This window comes from Lynx canadensis, chromosome D2 (assembly GCF_007474595.2).
Source record: "Lynx canadensis isolate LIC74 chromosome D2, mLynCan4.pri.v2, whole genome shotgun sequence".
Lineage (NCBI taxonomy): Eukaryota > Metazoa > Chordata > Mammalia > Carnivora > Felidae > Lynx > Lynx canadensis.
The window spans coordinates 8,345,407-8,359,747 of NC_044313.2; positions in this window are offsets into that span (position 1 = coordinate 8,345,407).

Sequence of the window (14,341 nt, forward strand, 5' to 3'; positions counted from 1 at the left end):
TGTTCTTTTCACTGGGACACTATATTTATCACACACAATTTGTCACACAGGTGACACGCACGTACAACACACATATTCACAATGAGAGGTGGTCCTTTCCATAGCTATCTTTAAAAAGATGTGAAAGACGCCAGTCAGAGTGGCCAAAATGAACAAATCAGGAGACTATAGATGCTGGAGAGGATGTGGAGAAACGGGAACCCTCTTGCACTGTTGGTGGGAATGCAAATTGGTGCAGCCGTTCTGGAAAGCAGTGTGGAGGTTCCTCAGAAAATTAAAAATAGACCTACCTATGACCCAGCAATAGCACTGCTAGGAATTTATCCAAGGGATACAGGAGTACTGATGCATAGGGGCACTTGTACCCCAATGCTCATAGCAGCACTCTCAACAATAGCCAAATTATGGAAAGAGCCTAAATGTCCATCAACTGATGAATGGATAAAGAAATTGTGGTTTATATACACAATGGAATACTATGTGGCAATGAGAAAAAATGAAATATGGCCCTTTGTAGCAACGTGGATGGAACTGGAGAGTGTAATGCTAAGTGAAATAAGCCATACAGAGAAAGACAGATACCATATGGTTTCACTCTTATGTGGATCCTGAGAAACTTAACAGGAACCCATGGGGGAGGGGAAGGAAAAAAAAAAAAGAGGTTAGAGTGGGAGAGAGCCAAAGCATAAGAGACTGTTAAAAACTGAGAACAAACTGAGGGTTGATGGGGGGTGGGAGGGAGGGGAGGGTGGGTGATGGGTATTGAGGAGGGCACCTTTTGGGATGAGCACTGGGTGTTGTATGGAAACCAATTTGTCAATAAATTTCATAAAAAAAAAAAGAAAAAAAAAAGATGTGAAAGATTTATTTAAGCTGCACAGAACCTGGAACATCACCAATGCCCTGAGAGGGGTCTCGCTGAAGCGCCATAGCCACAGACAGCATGTCCCTTCAGGGAATTGGAGGATTCTGGATTTTTGCAAGCAGAGGAGGGCCTAGGAGCTGGGGGGAGGGAGGCCCATTAGCAAATGCCTAGAGGCCAACGTCTGGCGCGTGTTTGTGGTTCTGAAGAGAAGGTGGGACAGAAAGAAAGGGGGTGGCAAGTCCTAACTGCCAGGCTGAGGACAGAAAGGTCAGTCCCTTTCAGATGATGACTTCTAGGACCTGGAGCATTAAGCCATCCTGGATATACATCTCTGCCAGCTCTCCACCAGCTGAGCCCACCAGCAGGTCTCCATTTTCAAAGCACTTACACGCTGCTAATTCCAGCCTCTCTGCTGCTGACCTCTGCCCACTCCCAGCGCGGGTACTACCTCTGCAGTGGTACCTCTCCTGGAAGGATGTTTATGCATACCCCATGGCCCAGCCTCCAAGCTGGGCAAGCAGAAGCAACCGAACCAAGTTTTTCCAACAACACCATCAGGCCTCTGGCTTACTTGCCTATTAGTAGGGAAGAAAGGAATTGGCTGTCTGGACAGAGTTTTTGCCACTCATGAATCTCCATGGGTGTCCCAGGCCCCACAGGCCAGGTATAAAAGGATGTGGGCCCAGCAGAGAGAAGAGGAAGGCTGCTGCCTGGCAGTCTTAGCTGGTGATCTCCAGGGAGAGATGAGTTGACCTCTGTCTGAGGGGACTCATGATGATAAAACATGTATCAGAGGTTGGCGATGATCCAGACCCTCTGCCTACCTAATCTCATTTGATCTTCACAGCGACCCTGTATGAGAGGCTATAGTTACTGCCATAATACAGATGAGGAAATCGAGGTTTAAAAAGTTAAGCAGTGTGCCCAAGGTGTCAGTTAATGAGGGAAGGGAAGTAGGCCCTTTGTATGTAATCACTGCGATTCTGTTCTGCTGCCCAGATTTGGTCTCTTCCGATGATGTTCATCAACCATCCCTCCCATTCTTCCCTCCTCTACCTTTCCTTCCCAAGCTGGACCCTTGGGGTGAATGTCAGCTGGGTGGCGTAGAAAGTCAGTGTGTGAAACAAGTAAACTTGAGAGCTCCTTGTGGGTCAGGAGCTCTGCTGAGCACTTTATGTTCATTTCCCAACCTAACAGCTCATAGGACAGAAATAATCGTCATCCCACTTGTGCATGAGATGACACAGTCTGGCAGCTAAGTAGCTTACCCGAGGTCTCCCAGATAGCCGCAGTAGATCTGAGATTGCAGCGCCAATCCCCGCCCCCACCCCAGCCCAGGGCTCTGCTATCTACATCACAGTTGCCCCCACACCTGGGAAGATAGAAGGAGCCATAGTCCAGCTAGCTAGTCTGCCCAGCCAAAATATGGAGCCTTTCCTCTCCTCTGAACTCACTGTGCCTACACAGCCAGCCTGTGAGGTTTGCACTTTGCCTTGAAAATCCATGAAACCTGCCCATGGCAGCAGCAACTTCTTTATTTGCAACCCATACTGGCTCCAGGAGGACAGAAGTGTGTGATTGATCTTCCTGAGTGTTAGACTGTGAGGCATTGGACCGGTCCATGAACAATGGCTTCTTGGAGTTTGGACTGACTTCTAAGGATGTCTGGCTTCTGTTCATTTCCTGTCTCTGAGCTGCAGTGGAGCAGTGGAGCTTGTCTTATATCCCCAGGACTAGAATATTCAGCAAGAGCTATTTCTCCCAGTTTCTTGTCCCACTTCTGTCCTTACTCCCCCACAATTGCTGACTGGAGGTTTACCAGGGGTCCTGAGCGGTTGGAAGGCTCTGGGCTCTTGCCCAGCATTGAGTTCTGGACCGATCAGCACTGAGACAGTGGACAGCTCCTCTCCTGCTGTCTGATCCCTTTCAAGAAACACTGGCGGTGGAAACCCAGAGCTGGCCTCCTGGTGCTGTGTCTTTTGAGTTCCAATACCAGGTCTTTAAAACAAGACGGATTCAACTACCATTTGTTGAGCAGAGCAGATTCTAGGCTATTTTCTTCCACTTAGTAGACTCAGAAACTGAGGCTATGGCCACACATTTAGCGAGAGGCAACATTTCAGCCTGTTGGATTCCAAAGCTCATGCTTTTAATCACTGAACTATACTGCTCTATCATTTTGGAAGGTGGTCTGTTTGGAAACCATGTCTTCCACTTTCTCTGCCCATCAGCAGCTCCTGTAACATATACAACCCTGAACACATACCAGACTGCTCCCTGTCCTACGTGTGGCCTGATTTGATCTGACTCCACCAGGTTTCCTGAGGGCTGTTCCCATGACCTGTACCTCTGTGGGTATGTTCCCTGTGGCCTGAAAGGGAGACATCCTTTACTGGTGATTCTGAAGGTCTTCCAGGATTGTGCCTACCCCAAGTCTGGGGCCACAGTTGCATGATACCCTCAGCAAACCATGGCAGGAAACCCTGGTCTAAGTACCACTTTCCAGTAATTCCCAGTGGGAATGAGCCCATCTCTCTGATGGGAAAGAGACCTTGGGCTGACCAGATCATACAGCAGACAGTACCTTGCACTGGAAGACAGGAGTTCAGGATTCTAGTCTAGTCACTGCCCTAACTGACCATATGCCTTTGGGCAATTCTTTCCCCTCCTGTGGCTCAGACTCCCCATCTGTGAAATGGAGTGGGTGGATGAGGCAATCTCACTTGTGAATTTAGGCTGCTTGAAGATGCCACACCAGGGATTTAATAAGGGGAGAAGGAGCAGGGAAGGGGGTGCAGAGACAGGCATCGTGGGGCTTTCCTTCCCCACCTGGCTGGAATTCAATCTCTTCCCCTGCAGTGGCATCAGAAGCCCATGCACCACTTTAGTTTAAGAGGTCTGTGTGGGCGGGTGTGGGGAGGAAGATTCACTCCCCTCTGACTGTGCACTGGTCAGAACAATCACGGGGCTCATCTCTCTGCCCTCACCACACCTAAGGGGACTGTGTATGCATATCAGGTGCTGTTCTGTATATGGTTCAGGAAGAGAGACTCCCTGTGAGTGGGACAAAGGCTGTGTGTGTGTGTTGGTGGGGATAGCGAGGAGGGGGGTGAGACAGAGAGAGAGGGAAGGAGGGAGAGAAGGAGAGAGAGGGAGTTGGAGAGAGAGAGAGAATGAGTCAGACTGGCTAAAGATGTGAAAATAATCTTTTCTTATGGTTTGAGAACAAGGGAAACTGAGGCAGGCATAAATCTCTTCTTAAATGACTCAACTCTTTTGGGGGCTTAGCAAGATTTAGAAATCAGGAAAAACATCATTTATTTTGCGTGGTTACTGAAGGGCACTTCATGGAAAACCAAACCATTTGCTCCTGGTGGAGAAATAGGGAAGGGGATGTTACAGAAAGGAGTGTGCCTCTCTCACACCCAAGGCTGATCATACCCTCTCGATTACCACTTGTTAGCACCAGAAGTCACTCTCCCAACCAGATGTCATAGCTTTGGCACTTAGGGATCCTACCAAAAGGTGTCATACTGGCCTGGCCAACCCAGATGGGAGTGGAAGGCTTTGCCCCCTCTTCAGCCTCCTGCATTGGTGAGGCAGCTCTGTAGCCAAGCAGATTGCTGGAGTCATTCTGCTCATGTGCTGTGACTCTGATTTTGGAAGCTTCTTTGTTCCTGTGTAGATTCTTTTTTTTTTTTTCTGACCAAGATTTTATCTACATAGTGAAAGATACAAATCATACTACTGATGAGTTCTGATAAACGCATCATCCATGAAATCCACACACTAAATTCAGAATGTTTCTATTGCCCTAGAAAGTTCCTTCATGCCCCTTTCCAATCCTCCCCTGACCCCAGCTAACTCCTGCCCTGCTTTCTATCATAATAGATTAATTTTTCAAAGAGTTAGAACTTCGTCTGCATGAAACCATATGTTGTACTCTTTTATATCAATCTTCTTGTCTTACTTTGTCTCATTTCATTCAGTATACTATTTTTTAGGTTGACCCATGCTGTCGTGTATTTAAGTAGTTCATTCCTTTCTGTTGTTGGGTAGAAATGGATTATATGAATGTATAACAGTTTGTCTAGACATGGTCCTATTAATGGGCACTTGTTTTATATACAATTGGGGGAATATTCTCAATAAAACTACTATGGACATTCCTGTACTAGTTTTGGGGGGGGGGTCTGTTGCTTTTTTTTTAGTATACATATGTTTTAGTTCTCTTTAGTAAATACCTACATTTATATTTAACTTTTATGAGAAAGTGCCAAACAGTTTGGCAAAGTGTCTGTACAATTTTGCAGTGCAACAACCAACATTAAAATAGGCTGTTTGTCTTTTTCTTATTGAGACGTAGGAGTTCTAAAATCTATTTTGGATATAAGACACTTATTAGACTTATCTGTTGCAGTGACTCTCCTCATCGGCAGGTTGTCTATTCCTTTTCATAATGGTGTCCTTTGATGACATAAAAATTTTAGAATTTGTTCGCCAATTTTTTTTAAACATGCTGGACTTTGATGGGGATGGCAGTGAAACCAAAGATTAGTTTGGGAAGAATGTCACCTTCTGTATTTTCTCCTTCATAATGTTAATCTAGTGAAAAAAATTAACTTTCTAATGATAAACCACCTCTGCATTCCCAGTTGGCCTTTCTTTTTCCCAAGATTTCAAAGTTTTTTGCATCTATGTTTTTGAGGAATATTAGCCAACGGTTTTATTTTCCTCTGCCGGCTTTGTCTGGTTTCGATATCAGGGTTGTGCTTCCCCATGGAAAGACTTGTGAAATGCTCCCTTTATAAAAAGCTGTCATACTGTTTTTCAAAGTGGTTATGATATTTTTACATTGTCATCTAAAATATATGAGAGCTTGAGTTTCCCTGCATGCTTCTGAGCCCTAGGTATGGTTGGTTTCAAAAAGTATCCAATCTAGTAGTGTATAGAGAGGCATCTCACTGTGGTTTTAATTTGCATTTCTACGTTGAGTAATTATATTGACCATCTTTTCATTCCTTATTTACTTTTGGTAAAGTGTGTGTTCAGATTTCACTCTTTTTAAATTGGATGTTTTTTCTTCGGATTGTTGAGTTTTGAGACTATTTTGTAAATTCCACATACAAGTCCCTTGCTAGATATGTGACTTACAAGTATTTTCTCAGGATCTGTGGCTTGTCTTTTAGCAATGTATTTCACAGAGCAAACATATTTAACTTTGATAAAGTACAATTTCTCATTTTTTTTCTTTTATGGATAGTACATTTGTTGTTCTAAGAACTCTTTGTCTAATCCCGAGTCACAGAGATTTTTCTCACATGTTGTAAAGTTGTAAACTTTTTTTCATGTTTATTTATTTATTTTGAGAGAGAGAGAGAAAATGAGCAGGGTGGGGCAGAGAGAGAGGGAGAGAGAGAATCCCAAGCATGCTTCGCTGTGTGAGTGCAGAGTCTGACATGGGGCTCAAACTCATGAACCGTGAGATCATGACCTGAGCCGAAGTCAGATACTTAACTGACTGAGCCACCCAGTCAGTTTGATTTTTTTATGAGGTGTGAGGGATAAGTCAAGATTCATTCTTTTGCATATGTATATCCAATTGCCCAAGCACCCACATGTTCAGAACACCATCCTTTCTTCGTTGAATTGTCTTTGCGATTCAATATATTTTCATTGATTTGTGGGTCTTATTTTGGATGCCCTATTTTATTTCACTGATACACGTACGCTTTCACTAATATCACATCTCAATTCCTATCATAAGTCTTGAAATAAACTATTGTGACTCCGCTTTGCTGTTCTTGCTTCTCAAGATTATTTAGACTAATCTGTTTGCTTCTTCCCATACAGATTTTGGAATTCGCTTGTTGATATCTACAAAACAATCATATTCAGATTTGATTGGGAATGTGTTGAATCTGTAGAACATTCAAGAAGAATAAATATCTTATCAACATGGAGGTTTCTAATCCATAAACACAATATATCTCTCTACTTAGATTTTCTCTGATTTCCTTCATTAATGCTATCGAGTTTCCAGATACAGGTCCTGAAAACATTTTGTTATATTTATACCTAAATTCATTTATGCGTGAGTTCATATTTTGACGCTATTTAAGTTATGCCACGTTGCTATGTTAATTTCATATTGTTCCTTGCTTTTAGATGGATAGGCTAGATAGGTAGATAGATGGATAAATAGATAGATGATAGAATTGATTTTGTATGTTGACTTTGAGAACTTCCTAAGTTCCTTTATGGTTTCCAGAAGATTTTCTGCAGATTCCATGGGATTTCCTCCTATGTAAGCACTCTTACTGTCCATAACATGGATTCCTTTTATTTCTTTTTGGTTGTCATATCTCACTGGTTTGGAGTGAGCACACTCACCTTGTTCCCAGTCTGAGGTGGAAACATTTAGTCTTTCACCATCCATTGTGTTTACCTGTAAGTGATTTGTAGATGCCTTATCTCAGGCTAAGAGGGTTCCTTTATGTTTCTAATTTACCAGTGGTATGGATCATGAATGGATGTTGAATTTTGTCAAGTCTTATCTTGCATCTATGGAGATGATCATATATTTTTTCTTTTAATCACAATATAGTGAATTACATTGATTTTAAATGTTGAATCAGCCTTACTTTACTAGGGAAAAATATTTGGTCTTGATATGCTATTCCTCATATATTGCTGAATTCCTTTTGCTTGTGTTTTGTGGGGGATTTTTACATCTATGTTCATGAAGGACATTAGTCTACTTTTTTTCCCTTGTAATATCTTTGCCCAGTTTTGATATCAGGGTAATACTAGCCTCAGAAAAATCAGTTGTGGGGACACCTGGGTGGCTCCGTCAGTTGAGCGGCTGACTCTTGATTTCGGCTCAGGTTATGATCTCATAGTTCCTGAGATCCAGCTCCGTGTCAGGCTCTGTGCTGACCTCTTGGAGCCTGCTTGGCATTCTTTCTCCCTCTGTCTGCCCTTACCGCACTCACACACATGCGCCTTCTCTCTCTCTCTCCCAAAATAAATAAACACTAAAAAAAGGAAAATCAGTTGGGAAGTGCTCCTTCTCTTCTAATTTCTGAAAGATATTGCATAGACTTAGTATTACTTATTTGTTTTTTTGTTGGAAGGTTTTAAAGTGTGGATTCAATTTATTTAATAGAAAGAAGATGTTTCAGGTGCTTTGCAAATGTCATTTCATGAGCCCCTCCCACTGCTCCATGAGAGTGTTAGAGAGAGGCAGCCTAGATGGGAGAGGCAGTAGGGAAGAAAGCAGCAAGGTTAGAGTCTTCCTAGAACTTGTGGTTGGGAAATGCTGGTCCACCTCACCACACACACTTCATTGCCAGGCCAAGCCCTCTATGAAAACTGGTGACAGAAAGTGTCTGTCCCCACGCCTGACGCCACAGTGTAGGGGAGCCAGGCTGCACTGACCAGAGAGGACCACCATAATAGTATAAAATCAAGCATGAAAGAGAAGAGTTTGGGGGCCAAACACAGCAGCCAGGGACAAGCATCCTTCATGCCAGGCTGAGATAATTTGGTCTTCGTATTGCTAAGCAGCTCCTGGACCCCAGAAGAAAGGCTCAGGACTAAGCTCACCTGCTGGGTAAAGAGGCAAGTGGGCCACACACAGGCTCTCAGGGATTCCTCCTACATCACATTCAGAAGACTTTCCACATACTGACCTTCTAGTGCTTGCATTCTCTAATAAGATTAGGGATCTTATTAAATTAAGTATTACTAATCCCATTGGCAAGCATTGCTTTCACTTTGATTGCCTAGCAAAAGACAGGTTGGTATTATTATCCCCATTTTACAGATGAGCTGGGATTTGAACCTTCATCTGCTCTTCCCACCCTGTCAGCATCATCCCCTGAGAGGGTTTGATCTAATGTACCACCAGCAACAGCTGGCCTAGGAGAATGCAATGTATTGGCCAGGTTTGGAGCAGGGAGCCTCACGGAGAAGTGGGCCTCAGGAAAGAGCAGGGTTCTTGGCAAAGCCCTTCCACGCTTTGAGAGAAGACTTGCATGCCTTTGGAAACACTGATTGTTCTGGCCAAGCCAGCACAAAGCTCCAACTGAAGCTTTCTATTTTGTCAATAAAACCTTTTTTTGTTTGTTTTTTTAGCAAAACACTTTTGTTGGGGTTGCGTGTAGCAAGAGCCTTCTGGTTATTGTTGGCAACCCACGGTCTTTCCTTGAGCGCATGGTCTTATAGTTCCATGCCCAAATTGCTGGGGAGGTGAAGTCTGGATTTTGAATGATCTGGTGCCCCCGAGGCATCTCCGGCCTCCTCCCCTTCAGATGACTAAAAGCTAAGTCCTTCATGAGGCAAGCCCATATCATGAGAGCCATGGCCATAGAAAGCTAATATGACCTTGAGAATAATCTACAGCAGCCTCCAAATTTTACAGATGGAAATTATGAGACTAGTGAGGGTTGCACTGGGACGTAGAATCTAGTCTCCCCACCCACACCCCCCGGCATCAATGGCTCCCTCTTTACTTCCATTTTATAAAAGAAAAGACAAGACATGAAGTGAATTGATCCCCCCATCCTAGTCCCATAGCTCCTGAGAGATTTGGGATAAGAGCTACATTTCCCATGAAGAGAGTGTAACTTACTTGCCTTCAAAAAGAACACCCTTAGTAATGCTGAGATAGTGAGATATGCATCAAAGCAGCTGCCAATGAGAAGTCTCACAAACAGGGACCATCAGGGGCCAACACTGATGGATGAAGAGGGAGAAGGTTGGCCAGAAAGCACTTGGGCTCCAGGTGAGTATTCTCTTCCTTTTGAGTCCCTGTCCTCCTGGGTGGTTCACTTCAGGGTGTATTAGCAGCAATGAAGGACTCTTTTAGGAATGGACCACGTGTCTGTGGACACAGGGCAGAAGGGCCTGGTCCCTCAATGGGACCCTGGAGGCAATCAGGAAGTGATATTGTCCTGGCTGAGATTGTCCCAGGCCCCAAGAAGAGCTCATCTGGCTGCAGCCCAGGAAAATTGGCCTTGAGACAAGTTCCTGGCTTCTTGTGGATACCAACCTCCTTCTGTCCCTTGCAAGACCCTCTCTCCTTCCCATCTGTTACACGCCCAGCACCCAGATTCCCCAACTCCCATACTAGGTGATTCCATGCTATTTTGTCATTCTACTTCATAGCACATTATTATCCCCATTTCACAGATGGAGTTTGGGAGAACTGGTCCAAGTTCTTCAGTAAGAATTGGCAGGTCCGGGGCGCCTGGGTGGCGCAGTCAGTTGAGCGTCCGACTTCAGCCAGGTCACGATCTTGCGGTCCGTGAGTTCGAGCCCCGCGTCGGGCTCTGGGCTGATGGCTCAGAGCCTGGAGCCTGTTTCCGATTCTGTGTCTCCCTCTCTCTCTGCCCCTCCCCCGTTCATGCTCTGTCTTTCTCTGTCCCAAAAATAAATAAATAAATAAATAAATAAATAAAAAAGAATTGGCAGGTCCAACATTAGGACCGGGGTCTATTTAGCTCCAAAGCCCATATCCTTTGCCAAGTGGCCTCTAGGCTGGGACACCTCTTTTGTCGACCAAAAGAGGGAACGGGAACAGTCAGCTGTGAATTCAGGAGAGCAGGCTCACGGCCGCTGGCCAGTTCCTCCCACTACTTCCAGAAGCTTTCCACTCGCTCTACCCAGGCTCAGGTCAGTTGTGTCCAGGTGGACTTGGCAGTGGTTTCAGATATTGCATCCTCTCCATCAGTGGGTACGCTGCCCACAACAGAATTGCAGGCCAGTCTGATGGTCCTGAAGTCCTGCAAAACTGCCCTGGGCTGTCTCCTACCCTATCACTGCAGCTTCCAACTACGGGAACCCAGCAGGGCCAAAGCCCTAACGTTGAGTCACACGGTACTTGGGTCAAGACCCAGGGCCCTGGCTCCCCGAGTTTGGTTGGGTTTTTGATAAGGCTTACTGTACAAATCCATTGGGAAATCAAGAGATTCTTTTCTTGTGGAAGGGATTGAGCTCATACAAGTAAGCTGGGGTGGGGTTCCTCAGGGTGTGGGGCTTTGGGATTAATCCTATAGAAAGTCTTGCCCTGTAAGAGTGTTTGTTTGTCTCTTGAGAAGTTCACAGTTAGTTTTCATTGATTATTTAGGGCATCAGCTCTGTGTTCATAAGCTAATTCTAAGAAGTCATTATAAAGCAATTCCATTCACTTTCCCATGTGGCAAGGGTGCGTTCATTCTTCCCTTCGGCACAGTACAAAGGGTCCCTTGACCTCACTGAAGGCATGAGATAAAGGCGCTATAATCCTGGCCCTCGAGGCTGATATGCGCCCATAGTAGGCGCCTGCTAAGGTGGAAGGCACAGTTTATGCACATGCACTGTGAGAGCACCTGCAGCTGTGGGGAGTCTGCAGTATCTCAGGTGGAAAGACCACACTTGTTACTCCTCAGCCTTGCCTCAGAGTTAAGGTGCTGGATGCCAGTAGCCACACACGGACGGCCCCAGTAGATACTGATCCTGTTGGAACGAGGCCACCTGTCGACACAAGGTTCGGGTGTGTGGGCAATGGGTCATGTGGCAGTGCCCCCTCTGATCAGAAGAGGACCCCCTCGCCTCTCCCCATCCCTAGCTGGGAGGGCTTCCATTTTTGTTCATCATACCAGTCTTTGTGTGAAATACAGTTAGATACGCCCTGAAGAGCTGACGAGGGCTGAATTTAGCAAACACCTGTCACCATCAACACCTGAGAAACAAAACCCTGGACGACTTAGCACATTGTTGTTCGTGAAGATTGTTCGGCTATTTCTGAACGTTCAGCAAGGGCTGACAGGATGCTGTCTTTGTGTTTGATCATACACACACACACACACACACACACACACACGCTTCTTTCTTTGTTTTCTTTCCCGTAGCAACAGGAGAGCCTACATTAAAACCCAAGGCAGTAGCATCAAACCTCACGGTCCCTGAAGTTTCTTTTTCATAGTTCTGGTCACAGATGGAATCATTTATTCAATTTTCTCTTTTTCCTCAAAAAAAAAAAAAAATCTGTCCCAAGAGAACAGGCACTACACCCCAAGTCCCAAGCATATAGCTGGTTATTTTAGGAAGAATGTTGTGTTTTCATGGACAGGAACCTGATGTGAACTCGTTCGGCAAAAGAAGAGATTTATTGGAAAGAAACTGGGGTGCCACCTAACCTCGGTTTGGGGAGTATCTGTACCTCACAGACCCCTGTAAGCAACCCCGGGAACCCTGCACCATCCTCCGCCTTCTGTCCCCATCTGCCCCCTGCCTCTCTCTATGTCAGCTCTTTTCTCTGTGCTGGTTTCATTTGTCTGGTAGACAATGTGATGAGTGAAGAGCTATAAGCCTCACATGTCATCCACTACCTCCCAAGGGGACCCAGTCCTTTCTGGCCGTTGGGCATGAACAAATCCAAGGGAAGGGCCCTGAATGGCCCAGCTGTATCCGGCACTCACTCCCAAGCCATGAGCACCACCGTCTTATGTCAGGAATGCTGTTGGAGAAGACAGATTAGCTGTAAGTCGGAAAGCAGTGCCCATCAGTTGTCGTCTTTGAGCTGCATACTTGTGCAGAGGACAAGATGACCAATGAGAGTTCTTCCGGGGGCTGAGAGCAAATTCCAGAGTATAAAATACATTTGCCCCCAGTTTAGCTGAAAGCAGATCAGTCCGAGGTGGTTTTCCAATGGGGTCCACTGCAGCCCGTGGGGCATGGCCATGGCAGGATGAAGAGGGCACCAAGTTTCCCTTTTGAAGGGAGCAGGAGGTGTAACAGTGTGACCCTGGTTTTTTTTTGTGGACACCTGGTGTGGTTGAGCCCCTCAACCTGTACAGGCAGGGTGTGGCTGCCAACAGGGAGTGACAGCATTTTGAGAAGCAAGAAGGGTGATGGGGCGCCTGGGTGGCACAGTTGGTTAAGCGTCTGACTCTTGATCTCAGCTCAGGTTATGATCTCACAGTTCATGAGTTCGAGCCCTGCATTGGGCTCTGCGCTGATGGCATGGAGCCTGCTTGGGACTCTCTCTCTCTCTCCCTCTCTCTCTCTCTCGTTCTCTGTTCCTTCCCCCACTTGTGTGCACGCATTCTCTCTCTCTTTCTCGAAATAAATAAATAAACCTTACAAAAAAGCAATAAGGGTGACCCAAGAAGCTGGGCCACACCCCCACAGAGGTGAGGGTGGCCCAGCGCAGACCCGAGGACTACAGAGGCTCCTGGGTAGCCACCATGCACCCCATCCTGCTGTTTTGCATCTTTGAATATCTCCCTATGAGAAGGGAAACTTCCAGAAGGCAGCTTCAGACTTCAGCTGAAGCATAATCATTGCTTAGATGGTGCGTTCTACATGTCAGGCATCGTTCTAAGCACTTTTATCTGTACTAACTCATTTAAAGCTCAAACAACTGCATAAGGTAGGTGTGACTAGTGTCTCCACCCACACAGGGTTGAATACAGTTCCCCCCCCCAAATTCATGTCCACCCTGCACCTCAGACTGTGACCTTATCTGGAAATAGGGCCTTGGCAGGGCTAATCAGTCAAGATGAGGTCATGCTGGATTAGGGTGAGCCCCCAATCTAAGGTCTGCTATCCTCATAAGAAGAAGGAAGTCTGGGGCACAGACGCACAGACATGGAGGAAAGACAGCCATGTAGAAATACAAGCACAGGTTTGCAGTGATGCTGCTACAAGCCAAGGACACCAAGGACCACCAGCGACTATCAGAAGCTGGAGGAGACAGGGAGGGATCTGAATCTGAACCTCTGGAGCCAGCACAGCCCTATCAACGTTTCTGGCCTTGAATTTAAATTTCTGGCCTCCGGACCTGTGAGAGAATAAATGCCTGGTGATTGGTTAGGACAGTCCTAAGGAGTGAATGCACCACTTTATAGAGGAGAAAACACGCCTTGCCCAGTGCCACCCACCAGGAGGCGACAGAGGCAGCAGCATGTGAGGGGGACTGGGGCCAGGACTCAGAGCTTGGAGCAGGCCACAGGGGATGCAACCATGCGATTCGGTCCTGCCTTCCAGGCCACCGTGGCGGGTGCTCTGGAAGCTCTTGTGTCCTGTGGACAAGGGGGTGGAATCTCCTCGGCACCCCTCTGCCCACGGTGGCTTTGCTCTGGCATGGGGCTGACCACAGTCACCTCCGCAAGGCCTGCTCCTATGCCTCTGCGGGACATCCATGTCCTGGGCTTCCCTTGACCCCATGTCCTTTCCCTTGACCCCATGTCCTTTCCCTTGGTTGCACGGGAGCCCCTTGACCCCATGTCCTTTCCCTTGGTTGCACAGGAGCCCATCCTGGATGTGGAGGCCCCTGAGGCTCCCAGGCATCTGAAGAGCTGACCAGCAGGTTGGCAGCAGTCATTCATGCCTCTGGCTGGGTTGATTTTCCTACAGTGAGAGCTTTCTCAACTTTACTGGAAAAAAAAACAAGCAAACAATAAACCTTCACGATTGACTTTTTCCTTT